Source organism: Camellia sinensis, chromosome 2 (genome assembly GCF_055761805.1).
Source record: "Camellia sinensis isolate YWXY chromosome 2, ASM5576180v1, whole genome shotgun sequence".
NCBI classification, from domain to species: Eukaryota; Viridiplantae; Streptophyta; class Magnoliopsida; order Ericales; family Theaceae; genus Camellia; species Camellia sinensis.
Genome location: NC_138962.1, coordinates 155,833,444 through 155,850,031, shown reverse-complemented (window position 1 = coordinate 155,850,031; position 16,588 = coordinate 155,833,444).

Sequence of the window (16,588 nt, the reverse complement as noted above, 5' to 3'; positions counted from 1 at the left end):
GAGCAAGCATGCATCCCATTGAGGTGTCTGTGATTGACAGATACAGAATCAAAGGCTTCCCTGGCTCTGGCTGCGACAACACGGGCAGATTCTGAAGATACTGCTTAATTTGCTCAAAAGCTAATTGACATCAATCATCCCATTGGAACTTCTTTCCTTTCTTAAGGAGACCAAATAGTGGTTCACAAGTCAAGGTTAATTTAGAAATAAACCGTCTTATGAATTGCACTTTACCCAGAGCCTCGCACCTCCTTTTCAGTCCTCGGTGGTGGCATTTATAGGATGGCCTTGATTTTGGAAGGATTTATCTCGATGCCCCTCTGTGTGATCAAGAAGCCCATCATTTTCCATGCAGCTACACCGAAAGTACACTTCTATGGATTCAACCTCAATCTGTATTCTCTGATCCGTTGAAAGAATTTCTCTAAGGCAGTGTAGTGGCCCTCTTTTTCTTTGGACTTGACAATCATGTTGTCCACGTACACCTCAACCTCTTTATGGATCATATCATGCAGAATTGTGGTTACAGCCCTCTGATAGGTAGCCCCGGCATTCTTCAGCCCAAACGGCATCACCCGATAGCAGTAGGTACCCCGCGACGTAGTAAATACAGTTTTCTCTCTGTCCTCCGGCGCCATTAGAATTTGGTTATACTTGAAAAATTCATGCATGAAGGAGAGCAACGCATGGTCCACGATGAAATCCACCAATTCATCAATATGTGGCAGGGGAAAATCATCCTTCGGACTAGCCTTATTTAGATCTCTAAAGTTAACACAGACTCTGATTATGCCATCCTTCTTTAGGACTAGAACAATGTTGGCCAACCACATTAGATACTCAGACACAAGCAAGAATCCTGTCTCAATCTGTTTGGCAACTTCTTCCTTAATTTTCAAAGCCCAATCCGGACGTAGTCTTCGCAACTTCTGCTTGACGGGTAGGGCCTTGGGGTCCAGAGGGATCCAATGCTGTACAATCTCAGAATCGATTTCAGGCATGTCTTCGTAGGACCACGCGAAAACATCTTTGAAATCTTTTAATAAAGCGACTAAGCGCTCGCACTCCTCTGAAGACAACGTGGACCTAATCTGGACTAGATGCGGATCATTCTCAGTACCCACATTAATAGCAATGATTTTCTCAGCAGGGGGTTTTGCAAACCTCTCCTCCTCTCGATTAATCAAATTTTTCAAAACCAGAGGAATTCCTTCATCTTCGTTTTCATTAAAATTTTGAAAATCATAGTCAATGCAATAAACAAGCGGCACAAAGAAATACTTAGAATCAGTAGTGGCATTCGCATTCATAAAGTCCAACTCATCCAGCTCTTCGGTTACAACTGACTCGAAAGCAAAAGAAAAAAAGGACCTGGACAGGACCTTTGCATCTAGGTTATCACCCCAGAAACACCGGACTCAGACTCAAAAGAACCGGAATCTGATTCTGACTCCACAAACTCTGTGGAATCAAATTCTGGCTCACTACCCGACTCAAAACTAGACAGGTAGCCCTCCTCCAGTTGCCAAATGAGAGATGGTGCTTCAGATGCATCCAAAATGCTGCTAGATGGGTTCACACCCGGCTGATCCTCGATCATGGAGATGGTCAGGTTATCCCCCAAGCTCTCTGAGTCGGTCGGAGGATCTGAAAGAAGACATGCTAGTGCTACCCCTACTCTGAGCTTGCTGTTGTCCGAGTCACTTTCTATTCTCTGTTCCGCTTCAGCACTTGGCTTAGCCTTTTCCTCGGCTTCACTGTCTTGCAACTGCAGGTCAAAGAAGATTTCGAAACCGGGAACACGCTGCTTTGCAGAATTCATCCAGGGCTCGAAAAAGTCATAAAATGGGAAGTCCTCTCCCTCCCGAACAAAGTGACCATTTAGCGTTCCTCGGATCGGTCTGTGCATGAACTCATAGTGCATCCCGGTCTTCTTGGCTCTAGCTTTGCCTACCATCTCTTCTCTTTTCTTGGCCCAATTCTCTTTGGTGGACGTATAGCCAAGACCAAAGGCATGCATATTATGTGGCACATCGGCCAATGCTATGATGCTTTTCCGGCCACTTCTTCCTAGTCCCATTTCTGGCATGTATTGGAGTTTATTCATGAAATAGACTGATTGGGCGCTGACATACATGCTCTCATCAGCTGCCAAGATGTTCTGAACCACCCGAGCCTCGGCCAGAGTAAACCCTGAAAGGAATATATCCTCCTCGCCATGAACGATCTCCAGTACTGGTGTAGTTACCTCTAGCGGAGGATGTATGGACGAATTCCCGAACACAATAGCCACTCCCTTTCCGCGAGGGTATTTCAACATTTGGTGGAGGGTAGAGGAAACTACTTTCACAAGGTGCAGCTAGGGCCTCCCTAGCAGTAAGTTGAAAGTGGCCGGCACATCTAGGACGTGAAACTCAATATCCTGCTGCGCTGGGCCGACCTGAACTCGGATTTGTACTGTGCCCATCACCTCCCTGCTGGTATTATCATATGCCCGAATCACTTGGGCTGTAGGCACGAAGTCTGTTGGTTTAAGGCCGATAGCATAAGCTGTACGAGACAGACAAACATTGATAGCTGAAGCAGTATCAACCAACACCACTGGCACCTATTTTTCCTGCACTCAACGGATATGCACAGAGGTTTGTTATGAGTTGAGCCTTCTGGTGGTAGTTCTTTCTCGGAAAAGGTTAGGGTTGGGCTGGCATCACCTAGGACAACTAAGCCCACAAGCTGTTCAGGGGTGGTGTCAATGGACAGTTTGGCTTTATCCATTGCTGATAATACAGCCTGTCGATGCACTCGAGAAGCCATGAGCAACCCCCCAGATTGAGATATCTGCTTGGATCTTCTTCAGTTACTTCAGCACTGCTTCTTCTTCTAACTACTTCTCTTTCTGCTTCTCAACCTCTATATCTTTCCCAGATGCCTCAGCTTGGTCTATGTGTGGTGGCTTGAAATACCGCTCACTTCTAGTCATGTGATCAATCTCCTCAGCGTACCATGTGTTGTCTGGCAGGGGCTCATCCAGTCCTCGTTGGTGTGAGCCAGAAGTAGATCATTGTCTTCCCACCATGCACCTCCAGCAGCCGACAAATAGTTATCCAGCTCTGTTTGGATCACTCTCACACCACAAGCATCCCCTGCAGGGTGTTGGGTCATTCTAGCTTTCTGTTTGTCTTGATCCCTCTCTTGTGAAAACTGCTTCAGCGTAGCTTCCTGTTTTGTGTCCATGGTACTTATAGTGCTTAGTTCTTGAGCTGAGTTGTTCACGCCGATGTTCTCCGGCAGTTTCCCCTTTTCATCGACCATTCCGGCCACCTTAGCAATTCTTGCTTTCCTTTCCTCGGGTTTTGTTTCAGTTACTTCCTCCCTGTCAGGTTTATCACTCAACCACCCAGAGTTGTCCGTCGACCTATTCAAATCGAACCAGTCAATCTACACATCCCCTTGATCTTGTTCGTCATAGAACTGCAGATTGTCTAAGTCCTCCTTAAGCTCCGCCAGATCATCCAAACCTTGGCTCGGGCCATCCGCTTTAACCACATTGACCTCCACTGCTGTTGGCAATACCACTTCTGGCTTGACTTGGCCAATCGGCACAATGTAACAGGTCAGATCATACTCTCTCTCAGTCAAATCCTTAGAGCACTTATGCAGTGGACTCGTGCTCTCCTCTAAGGTCATCTTCCCTTCTTCTACCACTCTCACCACCACAGGTTTAGGTTGAGGTACAGACGTGTCCATCATACATAGGTCTATGCTTTTAGGGATGATCACCGCCGGTTTGGATAGGTGGGAAGGGCCAGTGTATATATACGCTAGAGTCATAGGGGAGGGCCAGTGTATGGATTAGGTTTAGATTGTGAGGTGGAGGAACTTGATTATGGGCTGGGAGAGGGTTGGTAGTCACATTTGGCTTTTGGGGTGGTGCGATCACCTTGTTGTCGATAAGGTCTTGAATATCATGATGCAGCCTGAAGCATTGGTTGGTGTCGTGACCGTGTTGCTGGTGAAATGCACAGTAATTGGCTGGATTGTGTTTTGGTGTAAGAGGATCGGGTAGTGGACGAGGCTCTAATGGCTTAAGGTGTCCCTTTTTGATTAACACCTTCATGGCTTGGGATAAAGGTATGTAGAGTGGGGTAAAGGTCCTTTGGAATCGGGCCTGGTTATTTGAAGTTTGCGGGGTTGTACTAGCAAAAGGATTAGCGGTCTTGGTTGTGGTGGTGGCAACACTCACGTCAGACGGTCGCACAGTTGTGCTACCACTAGTAGTTGTATTGGAAGTACATACAAAAGGCCTCTTGGCCTGCTTTTTCTCATCAGTTATCGACCCCTATTTCATAGCATCTTCAATCTGAACTCACATCTCATCGATCTCGGTGAATGTGAACAAGGGTAGCACTATCATTTTCTGTAACAATTTCCCGTGCAGATTACGAACTACCATTCTTATCTGGTCTTTCTCTGAAGGTCGTGTAGTCATCATTGAAGCATTGGCCCTCCACCTTGTCACGAATTCTAAGAAGCCCTGAGATCATGAGTTGTGACCTCGATTTGTGTGTTGTAGGAGTACTGTGCAATAAAGGCCTCTGCCATTTCTTCCCAACTCTGCTTTACAGAATCGTCCAGCTTTGCATACCATATTGCAGCTATACCAGACAGGGCCCAGCCAAAGAGTGAGAGTTCTGCAATCTGGTTAGGTCCATTGGCCGCAGAATGTCTGAAAACAGCCGAAGGTGAACCATAGGGTCTTTAGAGCTATCGAAACTATCGATATGCGGCATTTTCCCAAGACTACTAAGGAACTTATGTTTTCCGTTATAGCTTTTTTCAAGTCATGAATGATTGTTTTTTTTATTCCAGTAACATCAGCAAACACACCTAACCAACTTAATCTTATTTCTCCAAAATTTTGTGCCACCTAGTGTCTTCATAGGTGTAAGCTTTTTGGGTCTAGGACGCTAATTCTCACTTATTTTTTACCGCAATGCACAAATTTCCTATGCTACTTGTCAGTGTTTTCTTACATAGTGTAGCTCGACTTTTTCGCGCTCCCTTTCGGAAGTTAGAAAATAAGCCCTACAATTCGGACTCCCGCGGTTCTAAATTTAATCTCGCAAGTGCAATGTGAAATTGATAAACACCAAAGAGTTTAAGTCTGACAAATCTTTTAAAAAATCAATTTTGAATCAAATTGCCAAAAATGGACTGCTTTGCCAAATACAGAGTCGTCACCTAAATATTTTTTTGTTTTGAGGAAATTTAGGAAATCCATGACTCGTGACAAAGGCCACGTGTCCGTCATCACCAAGATTGTCTCGGCCCGGGAACTTAGGTGCGAGGGAACAAGGTCATGAATACATTTGAGTACCGCCACTCGCCTGATCAAAGATCGGCCTCTAGTAATCATGATATGATTTTTATTTGCATTATATGCTCTTGTTCCGGTTTATTAGGCTAGCATTACTATGTGATGCGCACAGACTAACTTTGCAATAATTGGAACATCTCGATTCATGTTTGTTTTGAAAGTCGTTTCAAAATATGTACCACTTGAAAATGTGATTGCATATAAACACTACTCAAATCGTTCCAATTCAAGCAACTAGCCTTCATCCACAGGCATTTAAGCAGTTTAGCACTTAAGCAACTAGCCTTATGGCAAGCATGCTAACATAATATGCAATATGCTAAAGCGAGTAAAGGCTCACCTAGTACTCTAAGCCAAAATAAACAAAAGAGTTAGAAAAAATGCATGATTCCTAACTATGCAATATGACTAATGCAACATATGCGATATGCAATTAATAGGCTCGGCTACTAGTATGACATATGCATCAATGAAATAGCATGTGGCTTAAGCACGTATTCAAAGAAGTATTGAAACGACAATATAGTTAGAATGATAAACCAAGTCTCGGTGCATGCAATACAAATGGATGTAAACATGAAGTATGCTAAATAAAACATGATGTCCCTAAACTAACCATTATAAGCTAGTAAATAAAAGGGAGAAAGACGTAGGGTTGGAAGACATACACATTATTACAACATTGATGCCCTCGTGTAGGAGGGTCCAAATGAATAAACTAGCTAAGATAAACTACTTAATTAATTATTAAAAAACTTGAATAAATAAGCAAATTATCTAAGCTAATTAATTATTACAAAAAGTAAATATTTAATTATGCTAAGCTAACTAATTAAATAATTACAGCAATGAACTAATTTAATTAACTACTTTAAGCTAATTTAAATAAGTACAATACGAAGCTAATTAGCTAACTATATTAACTAATTAATTACAAAGCAACTAATTATATTAGTTAACTAATTAATTACAACATGAATTAATTAACTAAATAACTAATCTAATTAAATAATTACAACACTTTAATTAGATACAACACAACTATGACTAACTAATTAATAATTAAACTAATTAACTAGTCCCGGGAACGAGGGAGGCCCAATGCATGCTCGGTTTCCACCCGAAGAACTTCCACTATTTGCTTCTAAAAGCCTCTGTTACACAACCTTTGCATTGGTTTTCCTCTTCCAGACCAACTCTACTCTGCTTCACAAATACTTTGCTCAATTTTCACTGGTGGCTGGCAGGCCAGAAGTGGTGGCCAGCCGGCCACCAATGGGGGGTTGCTGTCCAACACTGATGGCCTGTAGGCCATGAAGAGTGGCCGGCTGGCCACTGATGATGCACCATTTCTTACTGCAACAGAGAGCAAACAGAGCAAAGAGAGAGTATTCTCACAGGTTATTTGTACCGTGTATCCCTTCTTATCATCAAAACAAGCTCGAAGGAGTAATACAATTGGTTCAAAAACCATCAATCAAGCAATATCATTGCATGATGGCTAAAGAATCAAAATGTACAAGTTAATAAATGCGCAAACAAGACCCGCAACCTTCACCTTATCATGCATGATCAAAGGTAATGGAGACCTAGAAAACTTAGCACATTTCATCACTTTGAGTATGAAATGCCCCAATTTTCCTTGTGTTCAATTAACGTCCGATTGAACACACCGAAACACGATTATCTTTGCACAATTTTAGTTTCAACTTTTTGTTACTCATTTTAATTACCCTTCCATTCTTTAACCAATTAAGTCCATTGGTGAGTTAAGTCCTCTAAAAGAGAAGGAAGTGTCAAACAATGAGTAATTTAAGGCAAGAGAGAGGTGTCATGCCGTTGATAATGAACCCCTAAAAAATGATTAAACCATTAAGCATGGACCTCAATCTCAAGCTTAAACAATCCTAAGGTTGACACAACCCTCAAAACAAATAAAAAAAACCAAGAAATGAGGGAGGTTGTAGGGATTAAGCTTGCTGAAATTAAATGAGAAAAGCACAAAAACATGCAATCAACTCAAACAAATGGTATCTAAAGGCCTAAAACACCAAGCTTGTAAGGACACTTACACTAGAAGCATGCAAAATAAGATTCAAATGACTTAAACAGCCTAAAACAAAGACAAAACAGCCTAAAATACAGCCTAAAACATGCTAAAATTAAACTACAAAAGGCTAGAAAAATATGCTAACACATAGAGCTATCTAGGCTAGCAAACAAAACACAAGGAGGGGAGGCTAATCCCTCCAAATTTAGACTTCAAAAGATTATTTTCACTACTGAAAATAGTCTGAAATTCAATATTTAAAAGCTCAAAAAAAGATGGTTTGAAAGTTGGAAACAAAGGTGGAAAAGCCTTACAAACAAGGAAGAAATAAGGGTAGACCACCCCTAACTTTAAATGGCCTAAAATCACCAATTTTAACCCATAAAAATAGAGTATTTTTTACAACCCCAAAACAGCCCAAATCAGTGGAAAAAGATAAGAAAAACAAGTATGCAAAGCAAGTTAAAAAGGCAAGTGTTATACCTCTTGAAGGGAAGACCAACTCTAGGCAACAATTCAAGCCAAAACCACCTTCTAAAGCTCCAGTAAGGCCTCAAGGAACCTCATCTCAAAGATGAACCACTTTGGTTAAGGAGGTGTAGGCAAAAGTGTGGTGTATCTAAGCTACTATGCACAAACTTGCAAGAGAGAGAGAAAAATGTAGAGAGAGAAAGATAATTTTTGCTTCAAAAATTCTAACCCGCAAAAATGGGGGAGGAGACCCCTTATATATAGAAAAACATGCACTTGGCTGAGATATATCCCTCCATACACGTGTAGGGAGATGCAGCCAATTGTGCCAACAACTAGCACAATTGTCAAAAAAATATCTGGAAAAAAGGACACTGATGGCCGACAGGCCACACCATTGGCCGGCAAGGCACAAGGCTGGCCGGCAATCCACAAAAGGTGGCTGGCAGCCCATCAAAGGAGGCTTATAGGTCCCAGGGTCATGAGGTTTAAAGCACTAAGGTTTTGGTCCAAAACAAGGCATAGAATAGATAAGGTTCAAAGGTTTAAAGGCAGGGCATTCTGCCAAGAACTTCGGGCACTAAAACGAGCACATGCAGTCATAATCATTGAGTGCACAAGCGATGACGTCCAAGTTTTGAGGACAGTCAAAAATGAGATGTCTACACATAGGCTTGTAATGATAATCACTACCATTAGCGTATTAGTTTAAGCATTTATTTCATGGTAGGATATTCAAATAGCAATGTCATGTTACTGACTAAATATTTCCTCAGTCTAGAGTCAACTTTGACAATCTTGAGAATCTGGTCACAAAACAAAGCAAAGCTTATAGAAAAAATAACATAGTTAGAGAATGTAGAAACTTTGCAGGCTCCTCTCCCAAGCAAGCAAAGAAGGCCAAGATAAGATCGGAGAGAGAGTGACATTATACATAACAAGAGCACAAATTTGTTTTCAAGTGTAATAAGAGGTGCAACTGCAATTAAAGATCACATATGTTGGGAAGATTAAATCACAAATCAAATAATATCCATGATACAATAATGAGATACGAGGCATAGAGGGCTGCAATTGAAGAAAGTAGATTAATGTTTTCTAATTATAGTTTATTTTATAATTTTGTTCAAAAGTGTGTGCAAGTGAACTCTATGGCCATTAATGGGGAGAGTGACAATTTTCAAAAAAAAAAAAAAAAAAAGGAAAGGAAAAGGAAAAAAAAAATATTAATGGGCCAAGACTTAATTTAAGGGATTGTGTTTTTTTTCTTGGCCTCCAAGTAGAAGCCTTAAGTCAACTAGGTCCTTAATTAAATGAGCTTAAGTGCTTAATCTACCTCCATTCTATTCCATTTCAACCAAGTGACCACAAATTCAATTCAAACCCAATCAAGGGCTTTTAGGTCTTTTCAACCGCCACCCAAATTCACTTCTCTATATAAATGCAAGACATTCTCCCTCATACACACACCTATATAGCCGGCCATAGTGAGGAAGAGGGAGAGAGAGAGAGAGAGAGAGAGAGAGAAAAATAACAACAACAACAACAACAAAAAAAAAAGAGAGATGAAAAAAAAAAAAAAAAGAAAGAAAGAAAGGAAGAAAGAAAGAATTGTGTCCAAGTAAGCCACTCTCCACCCCTACTTTCCATCTTTTCTACTACTTATTTTCCCTTCCCAATACATGCTATATATATAATATATGTGGTATTTAAAGCTCATGCACTTGTATGCCCATAAAAAAATTTCAAAAAAAACTCATTCTTTCCTTCAATTTCCAGCATACTCTTCTTCATCTTTCTTGATTTTATTTTCATGTCAAACATTCATGAACTCAAGATCTGTTTCAAAGGGGTGTTATTTGTTATGTGTAGAGTGTTTGAAAATTTTGGTAGAGCCTACGGGTGTGTTTTTATAATCCAAACAATTTTTCCAAGTTTTTGACACAGAACCAGAAGAAACAGCACTCTTTCTACAATTTTAGAAAAATTCAGAAAAATTCCCTTGAGTCCTTTTTTAAACCAAAAGTTTCCTTTGGATGTTAGTTTTTATCTAAAATTGTTTGAACCAAAGTGAGTGAGTGGTTCGAGAGAAAAAGTCATTTCTCGTAACAGTTGACAATTCTGGGCAGAACCTAATATTTTTGAAATATCTTAAAATCTAGAAGATCTATCCTATTTTTGTAAATGAGGTATGAAACTAGACTCATTTCTCTACAAACTCTCAAGAGGCCAGATTCTTAGGACCCTAGAAAGTAATTTTTTCCATATTTATTTATAAAATGGTTCGAATTTGAAAAATCTGAAAATTTGTATTAATGTGCTCTTTATTGGGTCTCAACTCTTTTATGTTATATCTCTTGAATGCTTAAGCTTTGATGTGTCATCTAGGATGATTTTGTGAACTTATTTTACCATGCTTAAGTTACTTCATGTCTAGCTTGGATTGTTATTATTATGATTATGCATTGTTCTAACCGAAAAGCATAATGAACCAAAGAAAGGGGAAATCTAATGGGGTGGTATCAAGTTACGTTCACTTGTAATGTTTTTATGAGATGGATGAACTTATGATTTTGAAAATGTAATATGGTGGGATGTGTTCCCTTATTAAGTTTTGTGCAAGTGGTTGTTTCGTAACCCTAGGATTGATCGGTTGTATTTAGGCTTTATGCGACGTCATCTTCTTTTCTTTTTTTTTTTTTGAGAGATAAGGTTGGGTTCAGTAAGGGACTTTTCGGGTGTTGACCCATGGTTTTTCCGTTCCTTTTGATGTCCTCAGTTCGCACTAATTGGTAGATAACCGACGTAGGTATCCGTGATAAGGTCTGCAAAGGAATAAAAGGGAGAGTACTGAATAATCTGAATCCAATCCTTGTGGTTGGGAAGAAAAATTCTCTTTGGAGGATTTTAGAAGTGTGCTAACTTCTAACCTAGTAATTCTCATCTTTATGGAATTCTATATGTTGCATCTTATTCATATTATGCTCATGTGTACTTATGTATTTGGAATGGAAAAGGGGATGGGATGTGGTGTGTGTATTTACTGGGCATTCCAAACTTATGGCATTTTATGCCAGGTGAAGATAAGTTTTTCAATTAAGAAGTTCTGACAGAGGGTTATGAAGACGTGTGGCTACAGTAGACGACAAACCTATGAAACTACTAACATGGATTTATATTAAAAGGAATATATTTTATATTAGTGATATTGAAACAATAAAAATGATTATAAGTGATTTAATATCTGAAGTACCAAGGTAAGAGAAAGAATAAAAAAGGAAGATTATGTGTGATTTTTGGTTTATAGTATTAAATTTTAAAACAATATTATTTTGTTTGTGTTACGTTAACAAAATATTTAAGAGTTATTTATTACTAATTGATTTATTTATTATTATTCTAGTTTTTTTTTTTTGAGCTCCCTAATAAGCATTTTCTATTAGTTTAAACTTATATATGTGTTAGTTTGAGGATATTAACTTTTTTTTGGACAAGACTACCCCTAGAGTTATTTTATTATTTCACCACATCTTATCGCCACTGTAACCTTTGATTGCCACTGGCTGCCGACAATAGCGCCGGCATCGATGACAACATTTCAGCATAGTGAAATTTCTCTGACTCAGTGAAAATTCAGAGTGCTAAGTTAGTGAAATTTCACTGTAAAATTTTTATTTAAAGAGTAAAATTAAAAAATTAAGTGTTGAAACAACTTCAATACTATCATGACTGCAACGATAGTATCTAAAAGAAAATTTGAGTGATTTGAGAACAATTTCAATTAGATTAATGAAATTTAGTATCTCTCAACACAGAAATTTTATTGTGTTTAAAGGATTTAGAATAAGTAAAAATAAGACAGAGAACATGGAATGTAATTTTAGTAACAGTAACAATGGAAGGAGAGGAGAAATGAAAATTGAGAGTGAACATTTTCGTTATTTTGAAACGATTATTATAACGAATGGAGAGATTAGAGCGGATGTGGTCTATAGAATTAAGGCTGAGTGGCTTAAGAAGAGGAGTGTGTCTAGAGTGCTGTGCGATGAACGAATATCCACTAGACTAAAAAGAAAGTTCTATAGAACTACTATTAGACTTACGATATTATTTGAGGCGGAATATTGGGTAACTGAGAAACAACATGTAGATAAGATAGTGTTGCTGAGATTAGGATGCTAAGGTAAATATGTGGCAAGACTGGAAAAGACAAAGTTAGGAATGAGTATATTCGTGAATGGGTAGGAGTAGTACCGATAGAAGATAAATTCAGAGAGAATAGATTGAGATGGTTTGGTTTTATAAAATGGAGACCAACAAAGGCAGTAGTGAAGATATGTGATACAGTGATGGTAGATGGAAGTGTTAGGGGAAAGGGTAGACCTAGATTGGCGTGGGCTAGTGTAGTAAATAGATATATAAAAATCTCCTGAATTTGACTAATCAAATGGCCGTTGATAGGGTCGAGTGGAGAATAATGATTCATGTAGCCGACCCTATTTGATAGGATTTAAGACTTGGTTTGATTTGGTTTGGTTTAAACATTGAAATGTCTCATTAAGTGATAAAATATAATATTAATGGCCAAAAATAAACTTGAATATCATCACAACCACAACACAAGATTCTACGAGAAAAATTCAATGGTTAAAAAAAATTCAATTTAATCAATGAAATTTACTATCTATAAATACATAGTAACTCTAATAAACTGGTAAAAACAATAAAATTAAGGGCCAAAAATAGATTTTAACACATTGCCACCACAACACAAATTTCTAAACAGATTTATTAGTTGTAGGATGGTCTTTGTTGATCAGCGAAATTTCTCTGTTCAAACACAATAAACTTTTTAATTAAGAGGAAAAATATATTAAAAAGAATGCCAAAAACAAAATTACCGACACAATACCTGTGGCGCTCCAAATTTCGGAGACATGAAGGTGATATAATAATAATAGATAATAGGGTTCAATGAAGGATAAATTACTAATAGATCCTAGTAGTTGGATTCAGTTCCGATTAAATCTTATTAATTAATCACTGAAAGTAGTCCTAATAAAATCGTTGTTAAAAATAATTTTTTATAACAAATTTTTGTATATGTCGCTAAAAATTGACAATTAGTAACGTTTTTCAATGACGAAATTTTCAAACTATCGCTGAAAGCTGAAAATTAGAAACTTTTTTTCTGTGTTGATTTTTTAAACTGTTACTAAAACTTATAATTAGTGATATTTTTTGTGATGAATTTTTTAAACTGTCATTGAAAGTTAACAATTAGTGACATTTTTTAATAGTGTTTTATGAAAAATGCTGCTAATTATCACAGAATCTATTGAACAACAAGTCCACTGATTGAGACCTACACGTAAGTCCCCCTTTAATTAATGGGGCAAACATCACATCATATAATATTACAAAAATTGAAGTAAATTAAAAAATACATTATATGTAAACCTTAGGGCATTTAAATATGTATTGAACAATGATGTATTTTGATTTAACTGTTGTATATCCACTTCACATAGATGATGAATATATGATATATGTGTTGGAAAATAGTAGTTTTCGGCAACTTTAATTCGAAATTAAAGTGGGACTCAACCGCCAGTTGAGGTGGGTCTGAGTGGGGTTGTATTCTCTTAACTAAGAAAATTATATTATAAAAATAATGTGCCGAAACCATTAGGTTGTGAATGAGAATTGTCTCATAAAGTGAGCATCAATAAAAGTTGGGTTTAGATTTCAACTTAGTCCTAGTTTGGACTGGGCCTAAGCTTGTGCTTGTGCTTGTGCTTGTGCTTGTGCATGTGCATGTGTTGGGTTTGGTCTTCGACTTGGACTTGGACTTAATCTTGAGCTTCGCCTGGGCTGTGCTGTGTCGGGCGTAGCTTGTGTATGTGTTTGTGATTGAACTTGGATCGGGTTGTGACCTAACACCTGTATCCGTTTTATGACCCATTTGTTTGAATTATTCAAACATCATTATATACATATTTATTTGTATATATTAAGCACATGAAATTTTTAGACTTTTGTAACTCTCATCTTTTGATCACTACTAGAAAATGGGGCTTTAGACATGGAACTTTTTGCAATGGTTTAAAAATCGTTGCAAAAAACAAACTTTTGCGACAGCAAATAAAACTGTCGTGAAAATATTTTTTTTTGCAACTGAAAATCTAAGACCATGGCAAAAAGAAATATTATATGCGACGTTACGTTACCTGTTGTAAAAATTTTTTTTCATGTTGTGTTTTTTTTTTTTTTTTTGCGACGCCCTTTATTAGTCCGTCGTAAAATGTTTTTGCTCATTCGTGACGGTCCTTAAAATCGTCGCAATTCCCTTCAAAAAAAAAAAAAGGGCTAAACTTTGATTAAGAATAAACTTTTAGTATTCTCTTCAAACAAAAAAAAAAACCTTCAGTCTTCTCGCTCTGCACTAATTTCACTCTATTCTCTCGTGCCCAATTGTCACTCTCCTTCTAGCAGCGGCAACATCACCAACGTGGCCAGCATCCCGGTAACCCTCCTCTCCTCTCCTCTTCTTTCCTTTCGTTCTCGCTTGCGCAGACCCTCACAATCTCTCTCTCACTGTCGCATTACTTTCACAGACTATCTCTAGCAGCAGTGGCGGCGACTTCCTCACTGGTTCTCCCTCCGGCATCCAGGTATAGCTCTCCTATGCTCTCTTTGCCTGTCTTTTCCTTTACTCTCCTCTGCTTTCCTCGCATACAGGTTGTTCAGTTGATTGAATAATTTTGATTAATTATAAAACAGTATGAAAATTGAAATAGATTTGATCTAAACTATTTTTCTAGTTAAATCCAATGAAGAGGGTTTGAATGTAACTAGATTTTAAGGTATATACATAAGCAGAGAGAGAGAGGGGGGTCGTGTGCTGTGGATTGATCAGGCAATACTCTCCTCTCAGGCAATACTCTCTCTGTGCTAAAATTATGCACCAAATTGGACCAGATTATATGTATATTATAACTATTAAAACATTAAATTATGCACCAGATTCTTGATGCCCATGTTTTGCAAATTGAAACATTGGACCTATTGAAATTATGCACTTTTAGAAAGAAAAAAACGAATACTAGTTGTCAGTTAACAATAGCCATCTAATATTTTACATAGGCCCAATTTTTTTCCAGATTAAATATCAAAATGAAATCTTATTTGGCTTATGTTTTTGAAAAATTAATTAGAATGAGATATTATTTGACTATGCTTTTGAAAATTAAGACATTCAGCAATAGGAATTTGTTACCATTATGTTTTCTTGATGGATCTTAGGAAAAAGATAAATTGGCCAAATAGTTGAGCCCTCTCTATCACAGTCTAAGACAAAATTTGCGTAGAAAACAAGTTATGATTGGACACAAGCATAAGCAATAAATTTCTATGAAAGGTGAAAAAACATATCAATACACACTACAATTATTAATTTATGTCTGATGCTTGAGGGACTACAACAAAACAAAATAGAAATTGGTTTGAATGAGAATTGAAGTGGGAATGCATTACAAGTTCATGATCTAATCTTCAATATAGTGTAACCAAGTTGCAAACATCAGATAATCACAGAGGCAAGTTTTGCAAGAACGGTGGTAACTAAACTAACACTAGTGTTGCAGGACATACCAAAAGGAACAGAGAGATTTGATAAACAATATGCATATAGTATACGACATAACTACAGAAAAGAAGGGAAGAGAACGGTAAGGAAATACTTTGGATTAGTGTCAAATTACATTAATATCAAGTTGGTCCCAAAATCTCAACTAAATATATATAAACATCATATAATAATTCTAAATTTCTAGTCTGGATTACCTGTTGAGGGAATAATTTCTAAAAAAATAATAATTAAATTACAAAAAATTAAGTAGGATGACCTGCAACCATTATACTCTCAATGATCAGCACTTTGGTGATAACACTTATATGTTAGCTTTTATATATCTTTTTAGATTATTAGCATAAGTTGTTGCATAACTATTTTTTCTTGTGCAAATATCTAGAATGTCTTCAAAAGTTAGCTACAAATTATAGCTAAAAAAAACTCAGTTTTGTCTTAAGATCATTGGAGTGTTATATATGCGTTGCTTTGCTTTTGATCATTGTATCCTAAGATCTGTTTTTTCTTGGAGTGTTATACATGCATTACTTTTGATCATTGTATCCTAAGAGACAAGCGTTCATTCAAACTTGTAAGCACTATAGCGAGGGGCAAATTTTGTCTTAAGATCATTGTATGAAACATAAACCTCAATCACCTCTTGTATCAGTTATTCATAATTTTAACATCCTAGCTGTAAGTTTAATTTAATTTTATTCTAAGTGTAACAACCCGACCCTCATTTGTGCTTGTGATATATGTTAGTCCTTTATTCTGTGCTGTTAAATGCCTAAAATGAAATTGTCCAAGGAAATAAGTTCAAGTAACTATGTTGTGATGCCTTATGAAGTGAATTGTATCTGTTAGGAAAGAAATGTATCTGTTACTACTAGAACGATGAAGTAGAAATTGAGGGCCTTAGCGGCTTAATAAGTCAAAATTGATCATATATTTGGAACCAGCATAATTTTTAGGTAATATTAAGCACTTCTGTGAAATTTCAATTTTCGGATGTGTAAACGATAAATTTTCGTCTCATTCTCTCTTTATGGATAGATAT